The following is a 13,815-nucleotide window of genomic DNA, read 5'->3' as shown; positions in this document are numbered from 1 at the left end:
TGAAGGAAATAAGGCACGTCTGAATGCTATGGCACATCCTAATCCTTTCATAGTATCACATCATATCTACTCATCTACTATTATCACATATATTGTATTTTATTCTTTGATCGAGAAACTGATTTATTATATTGTGGTCATTTATTTATTTATTTATTTATTTGATTTTTTTTTTTGTTTGAATTTCAGAATTATTATAACTCCCTGAATTATTAGCCCAATTGTTTTTTTGTTTTTTTTTTCCCCAATTTCTGTTTAACGGAGATATTTTTTCAACACACTTCTAAACATAATACTTTTAATAAGCTCTATAATAGGTTTTCTATTAACTAATGTATTTTATATTTGCCATGATGACAGTAAATAATATTTTACTAGGTATTTTTCAAGCTCTTTCTATACAGCTTAAAGTGACATCTAGGCAGGTTGGGGTAATTAGGCAAGTTATTGTATAATTATGGTTTGTTCTGTAAATTATATAGCTTAAAGGGGCTAATAATTTTGACCTTAAAATGTCTTCTAAACAATTGAAAACTGCTTTTATTCTTGTTGATATAAAGGTCCTCTTTTGGGGAAAAATAGAACCACCTCTTTCAATAGGCTATGGCCCTGCACAGTATGATGCTAAATGGTCAGTTCTTGGCAGTTCTTGGCCCTGCACAGTATGATGCTAAATGGTCAGGCCCTTTTTTCAAATAAGTGCACCTGGAAAGCCTGAGCACGTTGTGCGATGTGTACAACCCTTGCACGTCACTCCCAATATGCACACACACACAAAAAAAATAATTAACTTGCATTTGCAAAAGACACGGCATGTGAATGGTCCTTATAGTTAATAGCCTCAGTAATAGAAAATCCAGTGTGTGTGGGTATTCGCCTCGGTGTACAAACTTGAAACTGAAAACTAGCTCACAGTTGGCATAACTTTGTTTAGTTGCAGCAGTTTTGGGTAATAACAGCCTTCTGAACCTACCAGTAGGCACTAGGGATGCAACAATTAACCGATTTCATGAACTACCACACTTTAATTTGTCACAGTTAATCGTAAACTATATAAAGTTAGGCTAACTGTGAGCTAGTTTTAAGTACCAAGCTTGTACAATGAGATTAATAGCTGTAAGCACAGAAAGCCACTACTGGCCCTTATCTTTCAACTGATAACCACTGTTAACAACCATTCAATCGAGTAATCACATTTAAATCTCCTGGTTTTGTATAGATTAACTGTGTGTTTGTTTGTTTAGTTTAATTTAGATTTTTGCTTAATAATATATTGTACATTCTGTAGGGATATGAAGGTCAAATGTTAAAACAATAGCTGTGAATGATTGCTTAAAAACAGTTTAAATAATAATAATAATAAAAACAAATCTTTAAAACTCTCCTGAGAGTAACAAACATTGACTATATGAGATGCTCTGTTACCATTATTTCTTCTACCTTCTTGCCAATAAGTGTGTTGTTGGCTGTCAGAATGCACTTAGCACTCTGAGTTAAATGGTCTGTCCTCCCTAGAGAGGAGGTGTGTGGATGATGGCTTTATTGTTGTTGATAAGTGCTTTCAAAGTCTCACGTCAGGGACCTAAATGTCACCAATTACAGTTTGTCCATCACATGAGTACTGGACAGAAGCTCCTACAATACTGCAACCCATAAAACACAAGTCATATTTCCAACTCATTTTAAGTTTTGATACTTTTTGTTTGTTCAGTTTTTATTTGCTTTGCAACATTCTCATTACAATGTCACACACTGACTCGTGAAAAATGATTACTTTTACTCAAATTAATTAATTGCAATTTAATTACAGTTATAATTATTAAGCAATTGCACCAACCAAATAAATAATGCCTTAGAAAATTTGCTTCTCCTACCCTCAACCCCCACCTCCCTTGTTTTTTATTATTATTTTAGTTTTTATTTACTGCATTTAAATGTGTGTTATCATTGTGTGCATGCAAACAGCAGTTCAAAAAAAAAAAAAAATCACACATTTAAAGTAGTACAATGCAGAATTAACCAATTGACTGATTTATATTACTAGGTAGGTTGATTAGACAAATCCAGACCAGGTGGTCAGGTGGAAATTCATACTACAATTGTGGAGAAGATGGACCCTGGCACATGTAATATCACCCTGCAGCCCAAGACTGGTTTCTCACTGAATTTAAGCAGGGCTGAGCCTGATCAGTATCTGAATGGGAGACCATATGAGGAAACTAGGTTGCGGTTGGAAGTGGTGCTAGTAAGGTCAGCAGGGGGGCACTGAACCTGGGGTCTTTGTAAGTCCTAATGCCCCAGTAAAGTGAAGGGGACACTATACTGTCAGTGAGTGCCGTCTTTTAGATGAGGTATTAAACCAAGGTCCTGACTCTCTGTGATCATTAAAAATTCTAGACACTCTCATAAAGAGTAGGGGTGTTACTTTAGTGTCCTGGCCAAATTCCCTCCACATGCCCTTACTAAACCACGGCCACCCAGTCATCCCCATCCACTTAATTGGATTCTATCACTGTCTCTACACTCCACCCATAGCTGGTGTGTGGATGCTGCATACTGGTGGTGCTGTGGAGAAACACCCCCTGATGATTGTGAAGCGCTTTGGGTGCATGGCCATACATTATAATGGCTCATTTCCACTGACTAGTACAGTACGGTATGGTTTGGGTCGGTACGGGTCACCTTTATCAGGCTTGCATTTCCACTACCAAGGATACCCTTTTGGTGGGTGTGGTGTACGACAAAAAGTTTCAGTCGCATCATTCCTGCTCGAGGAAATGTCTATAATAACAGCTGTACGGGTCGCTCACATATCATATGAAAAGCACTTCTCACAAAACAGACGCTTTACAAACATAAATACTTGTTTATAAATGTTTATTACTAACCTTTCTATGAACAGAATTTGAGTATAACTGCAGATCAATGACAGTGTGAAAAAACCTAATGTAACGCCTGTAATTATATTAAATAAATAAATAAATGAACATATATGAACACATACAGCCCTTTACAGTCTCTGATATGTTACCAATTACAGAAAAACTACACACAGCAGACATTTTGTTCTTATTTAGATTCAAAACAACACAAACATAGCCCACAGTCAGTGAAAACCTCTTATATGTGTCTGTAATCTTTAGCAGCAAGTGTAGCCTCTGTTAGAGAGTAATTCCATCATTTCCAGTTCATATTAGTCTAAAAGGTGATGATAAAAAGTAAAACAAGGCAGTTTGTTCATATTTGCTGAAGAAAAAATGTGTTTATTTTTTTCCGGCTTCTCCTTTTTTTGTGGCTGTTCATCAAGACCACGACAAGGTGTGTTTTAGTCTGGATCGGCCTGGCTCATTACTATTGCAATCTCTCGACTGTGTGAGTATTTTAAACATGGCTGGTTTTTTGTTTTCATTCTGGCTTGTTGCACAAGCGAATGACATATCTATGTAAACCAACAGCGTTCAGCTGCGCGTCTAGCTCCGCCTTTTGGTACCCTTTCTCGAATTTGGTACCCTTTCGAAAGGGTGCCAAAAAAGTACTACGGAACAGTTCACTTCGGTACGTAGAAATGAGCCATAAATGCACTTTATAAACACACATTAAATTTGTTACACTTTACAATAAGGTTTATTAGTTAACGTTAAGTAATGCATTTACTAACATGAACAAACAATGAACAATACATTTACTACAGTATTTATTCATGTTAGTAAACTTTAGTTAATGAAAATACAGTTGTTCATTGTTAGTTCATGTTAACTCATGGTGCATTAACTACTGTCAACAAGCACGAACTTGGATGTTACTAATGCATTAGTAAATGTTCAATTATGATTAATAAATGCTGTACATGTGTTGTTCATGATTAGTTCATGTTAGTAAATGCATTAACTAACTGACCTTATTGTAAAGTGTTAACATTACATTACATTTAAAACATTGAGCATAGAGAGGTTATTAATAGCCTTAAAAGCCATTTGCATTACATGTTTTGTTTTGTTTAGTTTTTTTGGCATGATTTGCTTGAAGTCCCATTGTCATTTTAATTTGAATTAACACATCCATTTATGTGGCAATCCGCCATTTGTGGGAAACAACCAACAAACTATTACAGATCTATGCTTCCATTGCAGTGTGGATGTTTGTCTCAATTTTCAACTGAAAGTCTCTGTATAGTTTTGGTTGCAATTATATAGTTTTGACCTGGGGGCTATTCCATAAACCAAGCTTACAGAAAAAGCCAGGCTTATTTTGGTAATTTGGATTTATTAAATAATGACTTTAAAGCTATAAGCTGAGTGGAATAATCAGGAGATGGATCTGGGGTGAGCAGCAGCCTCACTTTAATGTAAAGATATTCTCAGGGGCCATGGGAAACACAAGCGTCAAATGGAAAGCAGCAATTTGCAACAGTTTCGACAGAAAATGTAAAATCCCACCGGTTGTGCGTGCACTGCTCTTTGTTTATTTTAAACCTAAAGTTCTTACATTAAGCACATTTTGTATGTTAACAGCCTGCAATGCATTTGTATGTTACAGGGAGCCTGCAATGGATATTACTTTTCCTTTCAAGCAACAATTGGCAGTAAGCGCATATTCTCTCTCTCTCTCTCTCTCTCTCTCTCTCTCTCTCTCTCACACACACACACACACATAAACACACACGAGGTCATGCACAATTTAATGTATTATGAAAAATATGTAATTTCATGTTAATAGGCCTTAATATATTGCTACACATGTAGCCTATTGAACAATCTGCAATTTCCTGTCGGCCATATTATTTGACTATTATGTTTACATTCGTATATGTTTGTACTCTAAAAACAAACACAGCTCACTCGCTGTAAAGATAGCTGTGTCTCATTTCAGAGCACTTTCGGTTCTCGAAGTTGCCATAGTAGCACACAACATATTCAATGTATCTATGCTCAGCTTTTAAGGTTTTACGACAGTAATGTGCACGAGCAGTTATCTAGATTACTGAAACTGAACTCATATTAGTTATATCAAATGATCTTCAACTTGCTGTTATTGAACCAGTTTAAGCGTGGATGTTTAGTTCGGCTCATTGAAATCAGGCTTTTGACTTTAATCCCTGCTTTTCTAAACCACTTTTAAGAAATAGCCCCCAGGTCTCATCATCATGTTTTGTTTTCTTACAACCATGCGCTTTGCTCTTGTTTTAATACTATCAATCAGAAGAGCTGTCAGCCTTATCAGTTTGAGCCTGAATCAGGCAGAAAATGAAAAGGACACAGCTGAACCTCACACCTGCTTTCTGAAATAAAATATGACAAGTGTCTTTCACATAAAAAAAAAATATTTACATATCAATCGCGAGTTTGTTATTTGAGATGTAGAATACACTGAAAATGGCAAGATAAAGAGACACTGCAGAAATGGTGAAGATTGTGGGTGTTTACAGCCACTTGACAGATAAATATGAATTTGTAGCTAAGTTGTTAACAGTGTCAAATAGCATTTCCAGTTGTTTACAACCTTTTTAGGTCCTTGTACTAGAGTTTTAAAGCCTACGATAAACTTCCAGTGAAAGCTTAATGTGACTATTTTCAATTTCACACGGTTCCTCTTACAGCATTGATGTAATGTAGTTACATTACATTCTGTTAAATAGACTTAAGCATTCGTTCAAGTGTAAAACAAGATGAAAGACCGTTGTAACCACTAGCGCTGTCAGTAGCAACAGGCTAGTGAAATTCCATTGAAAATACTGGGATAAAATAAACTGTCATATTTTAAAGGGGAATGAGTTTATTTTGTATATCTAACAGGCAGTGAAGTAATCGCTGAGTTAAAAAAAAAAAATTAGATCTTATATGTGACAATTTTGTAATGGAAAGAGAGATCACCGAAAGCCCTTGGACTAACTGGCTGAAATTAAAAGTCTGTGTGCATATAGCCCATTCTCTTGAACATAATTAAAATTAAACGGTAAGCACATCTAATAACGCGTTGTATATACAGTATTTGTGAATGTCTGTGTAGAGTATATATGTTATTGATTATGCCACCACCGTAGCATGAATATATACACAAAATAAATCTGAATTCCAATCCCTAAATAGTTATCCATACCTAGACTTTGAAATCATGTGCTATTAAAATGTACAAGAGAGAGATAGCAAGAAAGGGTGATTGAACAGCAATGTATATGTGTGTATTGTATTTGAATATAAAAATTTACTTTTAAATAAAATAGTTATTATGAAAAATAATTTATTTTTAGAGCAATGGCCAAGTATATTCTGTTTTAATGTTTTTTTTTTTTTTTTTCTTGAGGTAAAATCTGTATAATTGCATCATTAATAAATCTTTTCACAAGCAAGGTTGCCGAATTCCTTTTGCTATCCTGGGTCAACCCAAAAGCTAAAGTTGCATCCTGCTGCTAACCCTATTATAGACATTGGACTTCACTGAAAGGCCATCTACAATTTTAATGTTCCATACTTAGATGTTCTCGCCGCAGGTGAGAGTGGGCTCTTTTCCCCACTCTAGATTCAATCAGCAACCCATTTCATCACACAAGAAGATGGCCTGCAGACACCATCTGCACATCAGAGCAAACCTCCACCAATGACACAGTCAATTTCATTTAGTCCTCCTTCTATTTTGACCACTGGAAGAGCCCCTGAGGTCACCTCTTTGTGTTACTTCTCTACTTTAATCGAGGTTTTAAAGATGGAAATGAGGATTTCTTTTATCAAATAAGCAATGACCTCAATCAGTCTTATGGCATCAGGACAATCAGATATTACTAATAGTGTTTTCACTGTGGACTCGAGGATAGACTTGAAAATGGTTTCATTTAAATAATGAATATTAGACTGCACCTTGGAGGTTGTCACTTGACACTAAAAGTTAAATCAATATACTGTTGTTATCTGTTTTTATAGTTTTGATGATCAAGTATTGAAATGACCAATTATTTGTGTTTTCATCGTTCATTTGCATAATAATAGCAGTAGTTTCAAAGTGGACATTTTTAAGACATTCAATGAGAAAAATGTGCTTTTGTGAAAACTGATGTTATGTGCATGCACATTTAAAGTTTAGGCATGTATAAGTAGGACTGTGGATGGGATCACCACCTACTGTACTATGTTATGCTTGTAATAAAAAACAAACATAAGCTTTATTATGCAATTACATATTAAAATCACATGAGGATCACTTAAAAAAAAAAAACTATGTATAAGATGGTTTATGGTCTAAATGGTTTATATATATATATATATATATATATATATATATATATATATATATATATATATATATATATATATATGTGTGTGTGTGTGTGTGTGTGTGTGTGTGTGTGTGTGTGTGTGTGTGTGTAAACAAAAACAATGGTCCCAACGCATTTACTGTTTTACATTTTTAGTTTTTTTATAGCGTCTAAGAATCTAAAAAGAATCACATATTTATTAATAATGTTATGATAGCGGTTTCAACATGAAGTTATGATTGAATTGCCTCTTTTTATAGTTATGAAATAGTTTGAAAACAAGCTGGTAATGTTTATGGGCCAATGACATGACCACCTTGAAATGGTCCATATCTATATATCTTCATCGATTCATGCAAATTATTATCGGCTTAGTCCCTTTATTAATCTGGGGCCACCACAGCGGAATGAACCGCCAACTTATCCAGCATATGTTTTACGCACCGGATGCCCTTCCAGCTGCAACCCATCACTGGGAAACATTCATACACTCTCATTCACACTCATACACGGCGGACAATTTTAGCTTACCCCATTCACCTATACCGCACGTCTTTGGACTTGTGGGGAAAAGCGGAGCACCCGCAGGAAACCCGCAGGGATAAAATTTAAACACAGAAATGCCAACAGACACAGCTCAGGCTCCAACCAGTGACCTTCTTGCTGTGAGGCAACAGCACTACCTGCTGCGCCACCGCGTCACCATACATTTTTATTCCCTGACAAAGGGATTTAAGCTGAAATGGACAGGCAATTGTGCCTTATTTTCCCATAAGTTACAAAATACCGTCATATCATAAAGTAGTATATGAAATAGTATATAAAAATTCAGATATATACTGTATGTAACAGTTCTGTCAAGTTCTCAAATCTATTAACTCACGGTGCATTAACTAATGTTAACAAGCATGGACTTGAATGTTACTAATGCATTAGTAAATGTTCAATTATGAATAATAAATGCTGTACAAGTGTTGACTTGGAGCTCAAACCATATATCCAATGAGCATATGGAAATAGCATTATGTGCAAGAACTAAAGCAATGCATGACTAAAGCAGATATTTGTAAATAAAACTAAATCATGAAGGAAAAAAAATGAAGTAGTCCTCATGCTCATTATTCAAAGCAATATTCTTGATTTAAGCAACTAATCAGCAGAAATGATTATTCCAGCCATGTAAGGCCATTGACAACAGTTCAATGTGGCTCAACCAACATAGTTAAAACGTCAAATATGTAAAGAAGTGTGGTTTTGGAAGCATTCACAAACAAGGACAACTTGTAACACTATGCTCATTGTGCCCGTGTGTGCCCAACAGAACTGAATAACAAGTCTGGATAAATTGGATCAAATTGCATTGCTCTCAAATAAGGGCCAGGGGCAAGATGTAACCACTTCACAGTCACTAAAAGGACATAAATAAACACATCTGGTGAAATCATTGTTCTCCGCATCGTTGCTATTATAGTTAATGAAAAGCATCAGCTGGGTTTATTGGCTTAATGGCACAATATAGCACAGGCCATTAATCAGTGTATCATGCTATAAACAGATATAGCTGACATTGTGCAGTTAAAGTTTTGTTTGTTTCATATCCTAAAGAACATTACAGCAAATATACAGAATAGAATGCATATTAATTGATGAATTTGCATAAGAAAATTGAACAGTGTAATAGACACATAACAGAGCAGGGTTCGTGACAACTTGGTTTGAGGAAGAAAGAAAAATTAGATATATTGATTATAGACAGTAATAAACAAATGAATGAACGAACGAACGAACAAACTAATTAATTAATAACTTATAATTGATTAATTAATTAATTAATTAACAAACGAACGGATGAATGTATGAATGAATCAGTCAGTCAATATTTTGGGCAGAAGAATGGTCATGATTTAAACAAAAAATAAATTGTGTTTAGTTTTTAGACCTTTGAATAAATTTAACAATAGCTGCGTCCCAAATCACATATTTATTCACTATTTTACGCCATTTTGTAGTATAAATAGTGTCAGTAGTGCATTCACACTGAAAACTCTAAAAATAATAAGTGCACTTTAATTACCCGGATGATGCACTCATTCAGCCCCTAAAATAAAGTGTGGAATGTTGGACACTTCACGCACTCAACGACCGCAGGTTTGCTCTTGTACCGGAAAGGGCGGAGCTATCGGGCTGTCAAACGTCATCAGGGAAACTGTTTGAATTTCCGCTTAGTAAAAAAAAAACATTTGTGCTCCATTTGGGACAACACTACTTACATATACTATGCTGTTAAGTGTGTAAGTGCATAAGTACATAGTGCATGAGTGCATAGTGTACAGTGTGTCATTTGAGACGCAGCTAATGCTTATCTATTTGGTAACACTTTACAATAAGGTTCATTAGTTAATGCATTTACTAACATGGACTAATCATGAACAACACATGTACAGCATGTATTAATGCATTATTAACATCCAAGTCCATGCTTGTTAACATTAGTTAATGCACTATGAGTTAACATGAACTAACAATGAACTACTGTATTTTCATTGACTAACGTTAGCTAACATGAACAAATACAGTTGTAAATGTATTGTTCATTGTTTGTTCATGTTAGTAAATGCATCCGTTTACATTAACTATAGAACCTTTTTGTAAAGATTGACCATCTATTTTAAGGAAATAACACTTAAACTGACATCCTTTTGTGATCACAGCGATTAGATACTTCTTTTTTTTCAGCCATATTCTCTACAAACTGTGTAATTTGAAAGACCTAAAAAACTTTTCCTTGAGAACATTTCTCGAGTTGACCTTATGGCAGATAAATGAGTGACAGTACAAATAACAAATGAAATTGCTGAACCAAGAAGCCTTGTTTCCATTCACCATTCTGTCCATCAAGCTTTAAAGTTCGTCAAGCATTACTGACCTAAACTGAACTGATCGGACACATACAAACCTCACTTTTTGGCAAACTTTATTAAAGGGGTCCAAGTGTGCCTATTAAAATCTGAACATTCTTACACATGTGACACACTGACTGACGGACAGATTTTTGCTTTATGTGCTCATATGAATAAATGAATGAATTGTAACAATTGTAGCCAATCAGACACATAATTATTCTGCTTTCATTCAACAAATAATACACCACAATGTCTCCCACCCAGAAAAGACTGGATGGTCAGTTGTAATCCGATTCCAAGGTATTTACGACATGAAGGAATGCTCAGAACTGGACCCACAGCAAACTTATATAAGCTCCTTGCTTAAGACTGATGCTTTTAATGTAAACTTTTATTCTATTTATGTGTAATCAGGTGTTTTGCAACATGTCTCTTGGTCACATATTAATATTATAGTTTTAATACTTCTGCAATCAATGTTTAATGCTGTCACAGCTTAACAAGATCATAGATGGTTCATGCTTGATGTCCCTGCAATGCTAATTTGGTGTATTAATTGATTGTTTACATTTTTTGTTAATAAGTGTAAGTGTTGTAAGGGATTAACCTACATTAAAAGATTGTTCAGAGATTCATTAAATCATTTCAAGGAATCAGATCTCGAAGATTTGAATCACTTGATTTCACTGAATTAAGTCAGACTGAATCAGATTAAAAGATTCACACTTTATCTACTATTTGTCCAGCAAATAAGAGACATTATATTTCACCAACCTTGTTTATATTATTTCCGTGGCCAATAACAATAACACAACACAGTATTGGGTTAAATTTTAGCAAGGTAACAAAATCTACATTTCTAGGCAATGACTTAGAGGCATACAAACATGAACACAGTTCTTAAAAAATGAAAACAAAGATTTATTGAGCTACACTTCGATGCATGAAATTAATGTGATAAACAAACAACAAGCAAACACACACACACACACACACACACACACATATTCACACATACACACAGGGGCAGTTCAGAGGATGCAACATGAGTTGACAGCCATCCCGAATTACTTCTAGTACTTATTAATAGATCTTATAATCATGCCTGAGAAACCACGAAAGCAGAGATTTGGCTTATCTTTAACTGTTTAAGATCAACTAGCACTAAATCAGTAAGAGAGAACATTTGTTTGTGTTACTTGTGCTTTTGCTGAAGTTTTGCGTTTTCCTCGCCAGGCTGGCCTTGCGGAAGCACAGCACTCCTGATGGTTGGTGACCCGCTTCAGTAACATCTTTGAGATTCATTTGCTCGTGTGTGGTGGTCGTCCTGGGTTACAGGCGGGGTGACAGACTCTGCTGAGAGTTGGTTTGCGGAAGTTATTTTTGGGGTTTCGGTGGTCCTGAAACTTTAATAGGTTGCATAGAAAGTTTGTGGTGACCCAATGACGTGGCAGCATGGTGTTCAAGCAGGGCAAAAGGGGGCAGAGAGCACAGCTAGCACGAGCAAGCAAATGCAACAAAAGCACAGTTTTATTGTTGCTGTATGTTTTTTTAAGTGACCTGGTTTGGTCCATCCCCATGGCACTGTCTTCCAATGAGTGGTTGCCACGAAGGGCGGAGCCACGCCCCATACCATCGTACTCAGGATCAACTATTAACAGACAGCTAGTTCATTTCACATGGTAAAATCTCTTGTAAGTTTGTAACTATCTTACATCAAATGAAGATGAATACTCTTTGTACTACTTGTTTTTCATTTACGTCAATGTATGGCAACCGTTGCTAGCTTTTGTTTAGTACCAGGCATCATACATTTTAGACATATACAGCAGGTTTTATTGATTAACTTGGTTGGTTAAAATAGTTGTGATAGTGTATGAGGAAAACTACGGCATATAATTCAAATATATATATGCCTTAATTGTAACACTTCAAGTAATGTTTAATTAATGTGCAGTCTTTCCAGAGATTCTTTGCCTCTACAAAAGTGTGCATCTGGCAGGATTTCCCATATGAAAAGCACATGACCGGAGCCATGGAAAACAGTCTCATGAGGCAATGAGATAGGTTTCCTGTTGAAAACTTATAAGACACCATTGTTAGGGGATTACATTATTTACCCAATTAGGTAAAGAGTCCCCAGAACATTTGTAGCCAAAGTATTGGTCAGAATAGTCAAATCAATTGGCTCTCAGTTATCATGATGGTATAAGCCCTCAAGCCTGTTCTAAATGACTGAGGTACTATGGAACCTGATTTTCAAGATTCAGATTCGAACTGTTTTGATCCTGTATGCAAGTGAGTCACAACAGTGTGCAACAGATTAACAGTTTAAGAAACTTAACCCTTTAGCCAGCACCCTGAAGCGGACAGACTGGGGCGTTGTTTTTCCAAATGTCAATGTTTATAAATAGATTACACTAAAAAGAACTACAAACTTGACAAACTGTTTAAAGCTACAGCCCTAAATCAACCATTACAGCTATTTTATTTATTTATTTATTTATTTTTATTGGGAAGCTTATAAAGAATGTATTTGCTAAATTTATGTAGGTTTAGCAGAAATTGCTTATTGCATGTGGAGTACATATCATCATTATAACAACATACCCATTCGTTGCTGTACATCACGGTTTATTTTGAAAGGTAAGAGTCCACAGAAAAACATCCTATCATGCACATTTAGTCCACCGACACAATAGTATTGCATTATGGATGGTATTTCATTTATGTCGTCATTTCTGCCGGAGACCTATTGTTAACATTGTTTTACCATGGTTCTTATGCGAGAAAACGGCCTATTTGTAGTAAAAATCAATGTCATAGCTTACAGTGTTGCAGATAAAAGGAGACCACAAACTGAATAAAAATGCTAAGTTATAGTTACAAAAATCTAAACAAAGCAGTCAAGTGTTTTGACCTTCTGTATGTCTCATTCATTCAGTCATTGCTATCAATCAGTCACAGTTACTTCCTACTTCCCAGTAGCTTGACTAACAAACAATTTAGCCAATGGCTGCATGATTTTTTGCTCTATTGGTCGGCTGTCGTGTTATTACACCCTTTTTGCTGTCACTGGCTCAGAGACCTGTCAATCACCACACGGCTCACTTGGCTACTGCTGCACAGCTGCTAACAGTTCAAGGTAATGTCATATCAACTGGTTTGCAAAAAGGAAACAAAGAAATGGGATCGTCAAAAGTTTAATTTGCTGAAGAGAGTTTTAAAAGATTGTTTGAAGTGAAGAGGAGCATACTTGTGAGGAGAGCTGATACTTACAAGACGTGGATGAGGACTAACTTTTGTTTCTTCTAACGATAAGTATTATACTGTCATTGCCTGTATTATATAGCAGTTGTTTGCATTTCAATTCTTCTGTGTGTGTGTGTAGCCTGTTTGTGCCTTTAAGTGTGAATGTCTCTCCGGTAGCCATAATCTTTCTATAATGTTTGGCATTATCTTACAGCATGTTTGCTATATATCTGATTGGCCGCTGTTAGCTAAGCTGTCTGTAACATTAACATATGTATATATGGGCATCAGAGTAAATTGTGTTTGCTACTCTCCATGGATGGCCTAGTTAAGTTTAGTGTGCCACAAAACCAGTGGTCAACACAACTAGCCATTTTGATGCTTCAAAACTTGAAACGACCGACTCCACCCCAC

At 35.7% G+C, this 13,815-nt stretch overlaps 1 protein-coding gene and 1 long non-coding RNA gene across 2 annotated transcripts in view; one reads left to right on the top strand and one right to left on the bottom strand.

The window, feature by feature from the left end:
• Positions 1 to 13,815, bottom strand: part of spon1a (spondin 1a) — a 316,060-nt gene that overhangs the window by 82,435 nt on the left and 219,810 nt on the right.
• LOC147839768 (uncharacterized) overlaps positions 1 to 13,815 on the top strand; it is a 29,736-nt gene that overhangs the window by 1,032 nt on the left and 14,889 nt on the right. The window lies entirely within an intron of this gene.

Source organism: Danio rerio, chromosome 18, assembly GCF_052040795.2.
Source record: "Danio rerio strain M-AB ecotype USA chromosome 18, GRCz13ab, whole genome shotgun sequence".
Classification (NCBI taxonomy): domain Eukaryota; kingdom Metazoa; phylum Chordata; class Actinopteri; order Cypriniformes; family Danionidae; genus Danio; species Danio rerio.
This window is presented reverse-complemented; position numbering and strand designations above follow the sequence as displayed.